The sequence below is a fragment of the Miscanthus floridulus genome, chromosome 1 (assembly GCF_019320115.1).
Source record: "Miscanthus floridulus cultivar M001 chromosome 1, ASM1932011v1, whole genome shotgun sequence".
NCBI classification, from domain to species: domain Eukaryota; kingdom Viridiplantae; phylum Streptophyta; class Magnoliopsida; order Poales; family Poaceae; genus Miscanthus; species Miscanthus floridulus.
In genome coordinates, this window is record NC_089580.1 from 6678093 (window position 1) to 6692502 (window position 14410).

The following is a 14410-nucleotide window of genomic DNA, read 5'->3' on the forward strand; positions in this document are numbered from 1 at the left end:
CCCCACTCCACGGTGCCAACAGTGGGGTGAGAGGCAGAATCCCACAGGCCAATGTCGATGTTTGACCACCAATAGCCTGCCACGGGGGTACCCGAGGCCGTATGTTCGGGCTTCAGCGTATGCGGAACTCGATGGTTAACGCAAGAGACAGTCGATTTATCCTGGTTCGGGCCCTCGATTATGATCGAGTAATAGCCCTACGTCCAGTCAGCCTTAGCCTTTGTGTTGGATTGATTATCAAGTGTCATACAGTATTTGTTCTCTGAACCCCTGATCCAAAGAGCCCTGCCCTCCTTTATATAGTCAGGAGGCCAGAGTCCTAGTCGGTTTACAATGTAGAGTCCTAGTAGGATTATAGGGTAGTATTACTACTAGGATTACATGGGAAGAATCCTAGTTAGACTAGATCTTCTCTCTTCCTTGTGGGGTATCCTGTGGGTCCTGCATCGACAAGCCCCGAGCACTTCATGGTTGAAATCTAGAAGCCTCGTCTTGTTCCTCTTGTCGAGTAGGAACAAGGGTCGTCCGAGTGCTTTCTTGAGTGAAACCATGTAGCGCTTCTTTAGATCTTCGAGTGGTGTGTGCTTTTTGAAAAAAGTTCATCCATCTGGGTGTAGCCCCTGAGCCTTTTGCTATTTGGAACAAGGAGCTAGAGGATCTTGTCTTGAAACTGCTATGTTTCTTCGTTGAAGGTCAAAAGAACTCAGATATGGCTCGGTCCAGGTTCTTTTTGTCGTAAGGTCTTGAAGTGGTCTGCCTTGAAGAAGTCTTTTCTGTGACGTGCGCTTTTTTGAAGAAAAAGTGCACTCACTGAGTGTAGCCCCCGAGCCTCTTGCTATTTGGAACAAAAAGTTGGAGGGTTCTGAATCTTTATGTTGTTTGAAAATTCCTGTTCTGAAGAAGTCTTCTGAGTGATGTGCGCTTTTTTGAAGAAAAAGTGCACTCACTAAGTGTAGCCCCCGAGCCTCTTGCTATTTGGAATAAAAAGTTGGAGGGTCTTGAACCGCTGTCTTGAAGAATTTGAGTGATGTACGCTTTTTGGAAGAAAAAAGTGCACTCACTGAGTGTAGCCCCTGAGCCTCTTGCTATTTGGAACAAAAAGTTGGAGGGTCTTGATTCTAGGTTGTTTGAAGAATTGAAAACATTTCCTGTTGTAGCCCCCGAGCACATTTTTGGGTTCTTTTTTCAAAAAGAACTCGGATACAGGGTCTTGGCATATTCTTTGGTAGTTTGCTGTTTGTTAGGTGTAGTTGCATGGTGGTAGTTGAGTATAAATGCTGTTTGTTCACGAGTTGCACAGTGTTGGTATATTCTTCCAAATATACTCGTTTTCGAGTACTGTTCCTTCACTTCTGAGTCCTCCATTGTTGAGTTCTGTCTTTTCACTGTGTCCTTTGTTAGGCTTATTTCGTTGGTGCTCCTGGTCCATGTGCACCGCTCCTTCGGTCTATAAATACCCTCCTGGAGTGCTGTTTTGATTCATTGAGCATTTTGTTGCTTGTTCTGAAGTCTTTGTAGTCATGAACATGGTAGTTTGTGAAGTAGAGCAGCCCCCGAGCGTATTTTGTAGTTCTTGTATATCTTGTCATAGCTAGAGGAAGTCTTGTGATAGAGATTAGAGGTGGACTAATCCCGCAGTAGCAATGTACCAGGAGTTACGTGGCGGTAGTTGGAGGAAGTCTTGTGATGTGGGATACGTTCCTTTATCTGGCAGTTCTAGGTTGATCCTCATCGCCTGTCCTTAGACTGTCCGGTGCAGATCAACACCATATCCAGCATCACATCGGACTTGGGTAGACAGATGCCTGCCGGCCTTCTCTACTCCATGTTTTCCCGTCGTGCTGCTGATTTCCGCCTTGGATGCACTGCGTCCGTCCTTTGAAGAAAACAGTGTAGCCGAGTGCGGTTTGTTCTACTGAGTAGCAATTAGGAACATGTAGTTGTTTCAGAGCCTAGCTATGTCCGGGTTCCTCTTTCCTACCTTGCTTATCGTAGTACCAAGTTCGTTGGGTCTTGTAAGATGTGTAATCTTCTATTTTTTGAAACCATTTATAATGGAAAGAATCTTGTCTTCTGAGTTGTCCTTCTTTATTCTGCTGATGTCCCGGTTGTTTATGAGGTTCCCAAGTTCTTTCTATAAGGACTGGGTTGTTGCGTTCCTTGTGAAGTAACCCTTCGTCGCTTCATGGTTGATGAGTTCTTTTAGTAGCAATATGATAACTCCACCGTGGTGCTGGATGGATAAGTCTAAAATCTACACGTTGAACTATACCATTGTGTGGATTTGTGTCGTCTATCATTTTAGCTGTGTCAGTAAATGGACCGTTGCGTCCTCGTGCCGTGTTAAAATGGGCCTGGTGGGCCGCGTTTTTACTGGTGTAAAATCTATTTAAGGGCCTTTCCTCTTCTTCTTCTTTACTGCCTTGATTTTCCCTTGAAACCCTAGTCTTCAAACTTTCGCCGCCGCCATTGTTGCCGTCATCTGAGCACTGCCATCTGAGCCTTCTCGATTCTTAGTGCCCCATTGCTTTTGCTAGTATATGGGTAGGAAGAAGTCGGCGAGTAAGTCCTAGGCGACCTTTGTCGATGAGAAAGCATCGCTCTCCATTATTGAAAATCAAGAATTCATGGCCATGAGGGATGCTCAGAAGATCTGGCCGGCTCCGACTATGACTGAGGACCAGTTGCGCGAGCTCGTGAGTGATGGTCTACTCCAGAGCAAGGAGTTTGCTGATTGGAGAGCTCTAGGCGAGCATCGCTGAGTCTTGATATGAAACGATTGAGGGCTGCCATGCAGCCTGTTAGTTTCTGCACATCTTTGATACTTCGAGGAGGGCCCATCTCTGTTATGGCTCGAATTTACTTGGCGCTGGCTTCGATTCCCCGATGACTGACCAAGAATTCGAGTAGTTGTCCTGATGGAACTCCGAATACACACTTGTTTGGGTTCAATTTCCACCTCCACCTTTTTAGGTTTTCGAAGGTTTGCTTTAAGTCTTCAATTAGTGTATCCGGGTTCTTTGTTTTTACTACTACGTCATCCACGTATGCTTCTATGTTTTCGCCGATCTGTTCACCAAGGCATGTTTGGATAGCTCTTTGGTACATGGCACCAGCGTTCTTGAGTCCAAACAACATGGTCTTGTAGCAGTAGGCACCGAAAGGAGTGATGAAGGATGCCTTGCTCTGGTCTTGTTCCTTTAATGCGATCTGGTGATATCCTAAATAGCAATCAAGAAAGGATAATAGGGTAGATCCTGCTGTTGAATCAACTATCTGATCAATGCGTGGTAGTCCGAATGGATCTTTCGGGCAGTGCTTGTTGAGATCTGTGTAGTCAATGCACATGCACCACTCGTCCATGTTCTTTTTTTGTACTAGAACTGGGTTTGCTAGCCAATCTGGATGAAGGATTTCCCTGATAAATCCTGCTGCCATTAGCTTTGTGATTTCTTTTTTAATTGCTGCCTTCTTGTCGGGTGAAAACCATCATAGCCGTTGCTTCACAGGTTTGGAGCCTTCATTGACATCGATTCCGTGCTCAGCCAACTCCCTTAGGACACCTGGCATGTCCGCCGGCTTCCAGGCGAAGATATCTTTGTTGTCCCGAAGAAAGTTAGTGAGAGCGAGTTCCTATTTCGCCGAGAGGTGGGCGCTGATGGTTGCTGTTTTGGAGGGATCACTAGTGCCCAAGTCAATTTGCTTGACATCGGCTTCTTTTGCTGGTGCGAGGATGCTGAGCTTTTTAGCCGGTATCTCTAGTTCTTCTAGGTTTATTTCTGCGGCAATAGTAGCTATCTCTTTTCTTCCACTGGCGTTTTGTGCTTTTGCTGTAATTTGGATTGCTTGAACGTCGCAGTCAAAAGCGCGCTTCAAATCACTTCGAAGGGAAAGAACACCGTTAGGCCCTAGCATCTTAAGCAATAGGTATGGGTAATGCGGAATCGCCATGAATTTTGCTAGTGCCGGGCGCCCGATGATTGCATGATATGATGAATCAAAGTCTGCAACTTCAAACTTGATGAACTCTATTCAATAGTTTGAGGGAGTGCCAAAAGTAACCGGTAGAGTGATTTGTCCAAGTGGCATGGCTGCTTTGCCGGGTACTATCCCATAAAAGGGGTGCTCGTTGGTGTAATCATCCCGGTGAGTTGTAGCCCCATCTTCCTTAGCGTTTCTAAAAAGATGATGTTGAGTCTGGCTCCTCCATCGATTTCATAGCAATTGACAAGTTCACAAAGTGGATTGAATACAAATCACTCGCAAAATACAGCGTAGCCAAAGCAGTCGAGTTCATCCAACACATTATGCACCGCTTCAGCATGCCCAATCGAATCATCACAGATTTGGGTTCTCCCTTCACAGCTACAGAATTCCAAAGTTGGGCACAGGATTGTGGTTTCGGCATAGATTATGCATCAGTCGCACATCCATAAGCCAACGGATAGATAGAAAGGGCTAATGGACTCATACTAGCCGGATTAAAACCAAGATTGTATGAAGAACTAGTGGACTATGGATCCAAATGGATTGAAGAATTACCCAAAGTAGTATGGGGGCTACGAACTCAAGTAAGCAGAGCCACCGGATATTCACCTTTCTTCCTGGTTTACGGATCAGAAGCCGTATTACCTGCCGACTTGATCTGGACGTCACCAAGGAGCCTCTTGCTATTTGGAACAAAAAGTTGGAGGGTCTTGATTCTGGATTGTTTGAAGAATTGAAAACCTTTCCTATTGCAGCCCCCGAGCACATTTCTAGGTTCTTTTATTCAAAAAGAACTCGGATATAGGGTCTTGGCATATTCTCTGGTAGTTTGCTGTTTGTCAGGTGTAGTTGCATGGTGGTAGTTGAGTATAAATGCTGTTTGTTCATGAGTTGCACAGTATTGCGCTTTTTTGAAGAAAAAGTGCACTCACTGAGTGTAGCCCCTGAGCCTCTTGCTATTTGGAACAAAAAGTTGGAGGGTCTTGAACCGCTGTCTTGGAGAATTTGAGTGATGTGCGCTTTTCGGAAGAAAAAAGTGCACTCACTGAGTGTAGCCCCCGAGCCTCTTGCTATTTGGAATAAAAAGTTGGAGGGTCTTGATTCTAGGTTGTTTGAAGAATTGAAAACCTTTCCTGTTGTAGCCCCCGAGCACATTTCCAGGTTCTTTTATTCAAAAAGAACTCGGATACATGGTTTGACCACCGATAGCCTACCACGGGGGTACCCAGGGCAGTATGTTTGGGCTTCAGCGTATGCGAAACTCGACGGTTAACGCAAGAGATAGTTGATTTATCCTGGTTCGGGCCCTCGATTGTGATCGAGTAATAGCCCTATGTCCAGTCGGCCTTAGCCTTTGCGTTGGATTGATTATCAAGTGTCGTACATTATTTGTTTTCTAAACCCCCGATCCAAAGAGCCCTGCCCTCCTTTATATAGTCAGGAGGCCAGAGTCATAGTCGGTTTACAATGTAGAGTCCTAGTAGGATTATAGGGTAGTATTACTACTAGGATTACATGGGAAGAATTCTAGTTAGACTAGATCTTCTCTCTTCCTTGTGGGGTATCTTGTGGGTCTCGCATCGACAGCCATGATGACGGGCCATGAAATGGTTCTTGCTAACCGATAGATCTACTCAAGATCGAACATGCCTTAACTGCACGCTATGCATGATTAAGATTGACGCAAAACAGCCGATAAAAACATAACTCATCGCTTAAGATGTAGATTAGATCAGTTTTAGATTAGCAAACGATGAGTTAAACAAGATATAAGGCCGATCCAGATCAATCTCAATCGGGCAGAGTGATATTGCTGTAATTAGATAAGCAATGAAAGCAATAACCAATATCGGTAACTTAATGAATCTACCAAAGACTGCCATTCTAAGATAGAGCCGATAACTTGACCTTGATCCAATTCAAGCAGTGGGGTGTGAGGAAGAATCACACAGGCCATACTTGAATTAGGCAAGAGTCGATAACTAGCTTATACTAGAGCCGTAGTGGGGGTCAACCGGATCGATGCAGCCAAACGAACAGTGGTATAAACCATGACGGTACTTACAACAAGTAATGGAGGTCGACCAGATCGATGCAGCCATACTTGCCGAAGAACTCACTGAGATCTACTCTACTCCTACTCCTAAGGGGTGGCCAGAGCCAAAAAAAGTAATTGACTTGTATTTGATTGATTGGTTGCTGTTTACAATAGCCGGGGTTTGGTATTTATACCCAGAGCCTAAAACGAACCCTACTCGAGTACGACTTAATACAATCTTTGGTATAAAGTAAATATTCCTATCTTAAGATAACTTGGACTCTAATCTTTCCCCTTTTGTAGAGTCCGACATGTATCTTCTCGATGCCAATCATATCCTGACATCGTTATCTACTGACGTCATTCAGAAAGAGTCGATCCAGTGTCATTTGATTCAGCAAATACCAATCTCTACTCCATCGACTCCTTGATTGGCATAATTCTGGAAGCCTATGAATTCCTGAAATCCTTCTTCGAAATTCTGGTGTAAACACATGCCCCCCTAATTTTGGGATAAAAGTAATTTTACTCCAAAATTATCATGTCTGCATCCCTGATTGGTCCACAGTCATGAGTAGAGAACCTCGATCTAGGGTCCACTGTTTGTCACCACTTGCGTCCATTCACGAGCCTATGCCTCAAAACTTTTTACAAGAGCATCACTGTTTCACGGGCGTTTGGATTCATCTTCCCGGGCCAGCTATAAAATGCTTATCCGACCCTAGCGAGAGCAACTCAGCCCTTCAGCCATGTTTTCCTTCCATCCGTCTTTTTGAGTGCTCGCAACTCCGCTGGACCCTCGATGGCCTATCCTTTTTTTATGATAATCTCGAGCGGTTAGAAAAATTCTTGTGCATGGGGTGATTGTGTCACTTATTCTAGCGCTTCATTGAGCAAGAAGACCAACCATCGTGGTTAGAAGAACTCTTGTGACATCATCTGAGTCTTTTCTCCATGCTCACAAAGCTGTTTTAGTGTTTTGTGAAGGCTAGAATATGCAGACACCTTCCCCTTGTTTTTTCCATCAAATGCCTATCGGGAAAGCCACAAGCTTCTTTCTAGCGGTCTCCCAGTCACCAAGGAATTAGCTAGGTATTTGTTAGGTAGGCAGCTCTTTCCTTTCTCTTGCACAATCTTGTCAATGGGCCGATGTGACTTGGTTCATGATGACCCTCGGCCTTATGGGGATCCAGACTCCCTTCAATCCAAAGAAGCCTTGGTGGGTAGATCTCTAGTCAATGTAGATTCTTTGTATTGTCTCACAATGCTTCATAATTTGGGGAAACGATAAGTTCGAATTTGTTACCCTTCCGTTATTCGTCCCCTGAATTCCTGGAGTGCCGATCCATTTTCGTTTCTGATTCCAACCTCACACCCCTAGCGAAATCTATCTTCTCGCCTTCCTGGGCTATATAAACGGGCCTCGGTAGTTGATCTAAGGATAACTCACTTTGCCTCAAACCTTCTGCACCCCTAGCATAGTTCCTGCTTTTTCATAGGTCAGAGATCATGGAGAACAGCAAGAGGTTTCCTGAAAAGGTCTTCATTGGGTCTACATCATCGCGTCAGCGCCTTCGTCGTCAGGAGGGTATATCTCGTGATGCCTCCGCTGCCTTGGGGAACAGGGCTGACTCTGTTTGGCCTTCAGGGACTTCCTCGTCGATAGCTTGCCACCAGCCCCCTTGCCATCAAATGAGGCAGATTGATAATGACGATCTGCTTGCCTCCATTGATCGACATGGCTAGAGTCTCGCTGAGTGTTTATCCCTCACAGAATCGGCCCTGGCCATGGTTCGATGCCGATCACCTCCTACGGTCGATTCGGTGGAGGATAGGTTGGCCAAGGCTGAGGCCAGAATTGTAGGTGAGATACTTGTCATAACCTCTGCTTCTTTTCAATTTTGTCTCTGAGACTCTGATCACCTCCCGTTTGAATCTTTTAGATCTATCTACCCAACTGGAGAGCCTTCGATTAGCTGCGGATCATGCGGCGGGATTTGTCAATGCCAGGGGCACCATTCCAGTGGTTCATTTGCATGACATCTTGAATCATGTCAGGGAGGTTGCTCTCCATGGCATTCGTCATGGCGCTACCACGGCGTTGGCTGCCACCCAAGCCTGTTCGGGCCAAAATCTTTAGCTTCTTCCCCATGGTTTTCTAGACGCGGCATACCCTGGGGAGCAGGAGCACTTGGTCGAGGATTTCATGAGTGCCGCCAATTCTGTAGCTTTTAATACCTTGGCCGATGACATAGTAGGCAAGGTTTTCCTCGGCCCGTAGTTTTTAATAGGCGATATTTAGTAGATAATTTTCCTGTCTTGACACCATGCACATTACTTTTGTTTATGCTTGCTTTTCCCCCACGGATGATATGCATTGTACTGGCTTTTACTCTTCTGAGTCTATTTTCACACCAGCAGCGATACCTTTTTGGTATCGGCCATTAGAGCTGTCAGTCGAGCGAATTGGTCATTGAGTATTAATCCAAACGTTAGGGTAATATTCCTTCAAATATTCCCTATTGATCCGCTAAATCCTTCTCCTCCTCCCAGCGTCTCCAAAATGTACCAGGCGCGCAATGCCTGAGCCGATAAGGTTTCCCCTGATTAGGCGACCATACCGGCTGTCTCGCTTTTTGGTCATCATAAGTGTGTCTTTGAGAGCATTTCTAGATCAGCTGGAGAAGTCAATAGCCTACGGGGGCTAATGTCACTTGACTAGAAATACCGAGAGCGACCCATGGTGCCCTAGACTCGAGATCTGCATGCCATCGTGGATCTTGTGTAGAACCGATCATACTCTTCGTTGTTTACCCATGCTTCCTTCTTTGGCTAAAGAGCTGATTTGATATAGCCGATCCAGGACCTTGGTTTAACCAAGTCTGAAAACACGGCTTTTATTAAGAGAATCCTTCGATTTCCTGCCTTTCAGTTGCTCAGTGCTGTATTTCCATTGGCATTAGTGAAGTGACGCTTCACCTTCCATTAATTGCTATTGCCTTTTACACGTCCCGAGGCGCCCGCCCCTTCGCTTTAGGTCTTCAAATACCGGTTGGTGGTTTCGACCTCAAATACATCCTTACTCGCAACTGTTTCTTTGCTCTTCTCCACCTGTCGAAACCCTATAGCGGTTCTCTTTCTCCCCTTAATAGATCCAATCATTCTTCCATGGCCGACGAAGATAACCGAGGTAAGCGCGCGGCGGAGGAAATCCCAGAGGAGAGTATGCTAATGAACCAGCGTCTCCGACGCATGAGGTGAGATCAACATTTCTTGTTCATGATGATGAATAGTTCTGACTCACCTGCAGGTTTATTGTGAATGACAGTCTTCGTCCTCTCTCAAGGGCCGGCGGGGCTTCTGACGCTGCATCTTCCATCATGACTTCGTCGTCGGATTCCTCCGACTCCTATAATGGAGATGACGCCCGGCACTACCTTCATGAGTGGAGGATGGCCCAGAATCGTTATTCTGAGGCGACTTGGGAGAATGGCCAATTGGAGATTCACCTCAGGGTTTCTCAGGTCGCCCTTCACGCGGCTGAGGAGGAGGCCAGCACCGTCCGAGCGTGGCTGGCCAAATCCGATGCCATGGTGCCGGGTAAGATGAATCCCATGAAGGCTTTTTACTCTAACTTCCATTATCTTCATGTTGACCGTCTTCTTGTTCTCGTGATTGTCAGCCCTGACAGCATAGTTGGAATCTCTCCAACTAGCGGCGAACACAGCCATAGACGCTGTTAATGCTCGGGGTTCCTCCATCGACACTCATCTCCAAGACGTCTCGGTCCACGTTCGGGAGATCGCCCTACATGGCGTTCGTCATGGTGCGGTGGTGGCGCTGACTGCAGCACAAGTCCAAACAGGGTACGAGCTTCACACCATGGAAATAGGTTTCCCAATGGGCGACGGCCCTGAGGAGCACGAGGACCTACTTGAAGAATTCACCGTGGCAGCAGAGGCCGTAGTAGACATCACATTGGCTCAGGATGTGGTGAACAAGGTCTTTGGTTAGTCTGTGCTTAGGGTAATCTGATGAACAACGATTCTTGTTCTTTCATGAATATGTTTCAATGTGATGCATTCGTGCATGACTATGAATGTCTCTTGCTCTTTTTGTTTTTTTGCTCTTGAGGCGATACGCATCGTATCGGCTTTTACGCCTTCAAAGATCTTTATTTTTTAAACCAGAGGCGATACCCTTCTGGTACCGGCTATTAGAGCCGAGAATGAATCGGCTATCGAATGTTGCCCGGGTGTCAGGATAACGTACCATAGAAACTTTCACATCAAAAGTCGAACGAGCAATCAACCCAGGTCGAACATCGTGTTAAGTGAAACATGACTTCCTCAAATCCATTAACTCATAATCGCACTCACACTTTAACTCAGCCTTCACATACATCGGCCTAAACCCATCTCCAAGACTTAATACTCATTTTTCCTTTGATCCAATGGCCGACGTGAAGCTGTGACTTTTCTACTAAAACAAACTCTCAGAGCCGATTGCCTGCATCGGCTGTTGGCTTTTATTGCTGATCTTAATGAAGCCTCCTTCCCATGACTTGCCAGAAAAACACTCGAAATCTCCTAGTTCCCAAAAGACTAGATCGGCTGTTGCGATGCTTATGGATTCATCAGCACGAACCAGTTCGACATCATCTCCATGCCATTGAATCAAACACTGATGCATGGTCGACGGTATGCAGCAATTCGCATGAATCCAATCACGACCGAGGAGTAAACTCTATGATCCTTTCCCATCAATGATAAAGAACGTGGTGAGCAGAGTTTTACTCCCGATTGTTAGTTCGACGTTTATTGCCCCCTGGGTCTTGGATGTATTTCCTCTGAAGTCTCTAAGCATCATGTCAGTCTCAAGCAAATCTCCTGGTCCCTTGCTAAGCTTACAGAAAGTGGTGTATGGCATAATATTAACAGAAGCATCTCCATCCATCAACATCTTGTTCATCGGCTTCCCATCAACAAAACCTTTCATATATAAAGCCTTTAGGTGCTGATGCTTGACTGGCTTATCAAATATTGCTTGCTGCACAACCATTAACTTGGCAACCATCTCTTCATACTCTGACTCGTCGAAGTCTGAATAAACTTCCTGATCTACCGGAGCTCTGAATTCTGATGGTAACAAAAAAGCAATTTGGATATTAGCCGATGGTTGCTTCTTATCAGCTATCTGCTTGGTACGCCATACTTGAGTTTTATCGGGTGCCTGAGCCTATTCCATCTCTCTGTTCCTTAGGCGCTACACCCTCCTCTTTTGGCTTCTAGTTAAATCTCCTGGGCACCACTGGCCTTCCTGCCATGTGTATCTTCTTTCAGTGCCTTCCTCTTCATGATCAACCCAGTCCAGTCCAATGACTCTTTTTCCCAACCGATCATGAACACTTTTGTTTTTTAAGCGCCGATCCATGTTGTTATGATGATATGCATCTTGAGCATGGATAGACCGGCGGTTGATTCAAGATTGCCTATACTCCCGATATTGATTACTACATTCTAGATAGTCGTGTCTGGTAGGCAACTTCAAACCTTTATTCCAGCAATGCCTAAAGAAGGGACAATTCCAATGTAATTCAGCTTGTTCCCTTTCATACCTCTCTTCTTCGAATTGATGCTGGTATGCTTGATCTTTTAACCAACGTTGATGATCCTTTTCCTTCTACCGCTGCCATTTATTCAATAGAATCCGAGATGTGACCCGCGGCTTTGACGTCTCTGCTTTCGACGTCTTCCTCTGCTCGTATCGGCTCTTTTGTTCAGACACGACGTCTTCTAATCTCTCTGTACTCATCAACTGATATTTGCATTTCGGGATCGACTGTCCCAGCTTCTCTCGATTTGGTCGATGTTAGGACCTTGGTTTTTCCTTTGAACAGCCCAGCATCAACCATGTTATGATCTCCTGGGAAAGAATTATCATCGACATTCATCTTCTGAGGTGTATCGAATTTGAGCCTCCCTTGCTGAATAGCTCTCTATATGTGCTGCCTGAAGATTCTGCATTCATTAGTGGAATGAGAAGTAGCGTTTTGGAATTTGCAGAACTTCTTGTTCTTCAACTGATCAGGGGGCAACATGACATGACCATCGGGCAACTTGATTTGCCCCTTCTCAAGCAAGAAATCGAAGAGCTTGTCCGATTTGGTAACATCAAAGTCATAACTCTCCTCAACTCCTCTTCCCCAAGGATTTGGCACCATCACTATCTTCTTGCCCCAATTCCATTCAGCTGTAGCAACCTCTTCTTCTTCATCTTCATAGTCATCATCGACTGAATATGGATCGTAAACTTCGGCCACTAAGGTACTCTTCTGGAATCAGGTATCTCTGCGTATGCTCTGGAATTGGCTATTAAGTGCTGCCACTCGTTGAGCCAATTGACTCAAGTTGTCAAATTCCTGTCCCATCAGTTTCTCTTTCCACATCGGCAGCATTCCTTGGACGGCTAAAGCAGCTAGTTGATCATCGGCCAAGCTCAACGAGAAACACAGATTCTTAGTCTCTCGGAATCTCTGAAGAAATTCAATGCCCGATTTATTAGTCCTCTGTCTCATGGTTGTCAAATCAGTTATTTTCTTCTCTCCAATCCCAGTGTAAAAATATGTATGCAACTTCTTCTCTAGGTCAGCCTAATTGGCAATGGAGTTGACTGGTAGTGACGAGAACCAAGTGAAGGCTAGCCCTGACAGGGACAAGGAGAAGAAACAAACTCAATGGGCATCCTCAACTGATGCTTCGCCCAATTATGTAAGATACCGACTGACATGTTCTATTGTGCTTGTACCGTCTTGACTAGTGAACTTGGCGAATTTTGGGAGCTTGTAATTTGTAGGAAGGGCGACCAAATCATACCATTCTGGATATGGACGTTTGTATGAAAAGGTCATTCCTTTTGGCTTCAGACTGAACTGATTCTTCATCATCTCGGTCACCTTGAGCAGCAACTCGTCAGCTTGCGGATTTGGGTTTCTCGGTACTTGCTGACCCATCTATGGATTGAAATCCTGCGTGCCTTGATATCCTAGATTTGGCATCATGTGGAGGGTGTTATAATTCGTGCCATAATGATAGCCTTGTGGAATCTCAATCTGTTGGGTCCTTTGCTGGCTTGCTGCTTAAAGTCTCTGATTATAGACATAAGGATCTATACCTCTACGGATCCTCTGAACGGATGATGCTATCTTCTGAGCCGACAACGGTATGTGGCCTGATGTGCCAAAATTGATCATCTGGTTTTGACTTTGCCCCGCCGGCTGCTGTACATGTTGTACTGACGGTCCAGGATTGTACTATATCTGATTTATAGCAGTACCCAGAGTTTGTTCAGATGAACCTTGAAGTGTCTGGACGCCACCATTACCAGTTGGTGCTGCTTCTTGATGACTGGTACCGACTTGATTAGTCCCTTGGGTCAACGAATCTGGAATATTATAACAAGTCGATCCAACCTGACCAACTGGAATTCCATGAATCGCCACTTTCATGGCGTTGTGAAATGCATCAACGAAAACTTCATTGCGGCTTGATATGGCATCACGAACAGACTTGTCTATGGCTTCCGTAAAGAAACGTCTATCTTCAGCTTTGACCATATCTGTCTGCCCATGTAGTAGAACTCTTGGTAGTAGAAATTTCTAAATAATTGTGTTGTCACGTCTTCCGTAAAGATATAAGGCCGATCCAAATCAATCTCAATCGGGCAGAGTGATATTGCTGTAATTAGATAAGCAATGAAAGCAATAAGCAATATCGGTAACTTAATGAATCTACCAAAGACTGCCATTCTAAGATAGAGCCGATAACTTGACCTTGATCCAATTCAAGCAGTGGGGTATGAGGCAGAATCACACATGTCATACTTGAATTAGGCAAGAGTCGATAACTAGCTTATACTAGAGCTGCAGTGGGGGTCGACCAGATCGATGCAGCCATACGAACAGAGGTATAAACCATGATGGTACTTACAACAAGTAGTGGAGGTCGACCGGATCGATGCAGCCATACTTGCCGAAGAACTTGCTGAGATCTACTCTACTCCTACTCCTAAGGGGTGGCTGGAGCCAAAAAAAGTAATTGACTTGTATTTGATTGATTGGTTGTTGTTTACAATAGCCAGGGTTTGGTATTTATACCCAGAGCCTAAAACAAACCCTACTCGAGTACGACTTAATACAATCTTTGGTATGAAGTAAATATTCCTATCTTAAGATAACTCAGACTCTAATCTTTCCCCTTTTATAGAGTCCGACATGTATCTTCTCGATGCCAATCATATCCTGTCATCGTTATCTACTGACGTCATTCGGAAAGAGTCGATCCAGTGTCATTTGATTCAGCAAATACCAATCTTTACTCCATCGAC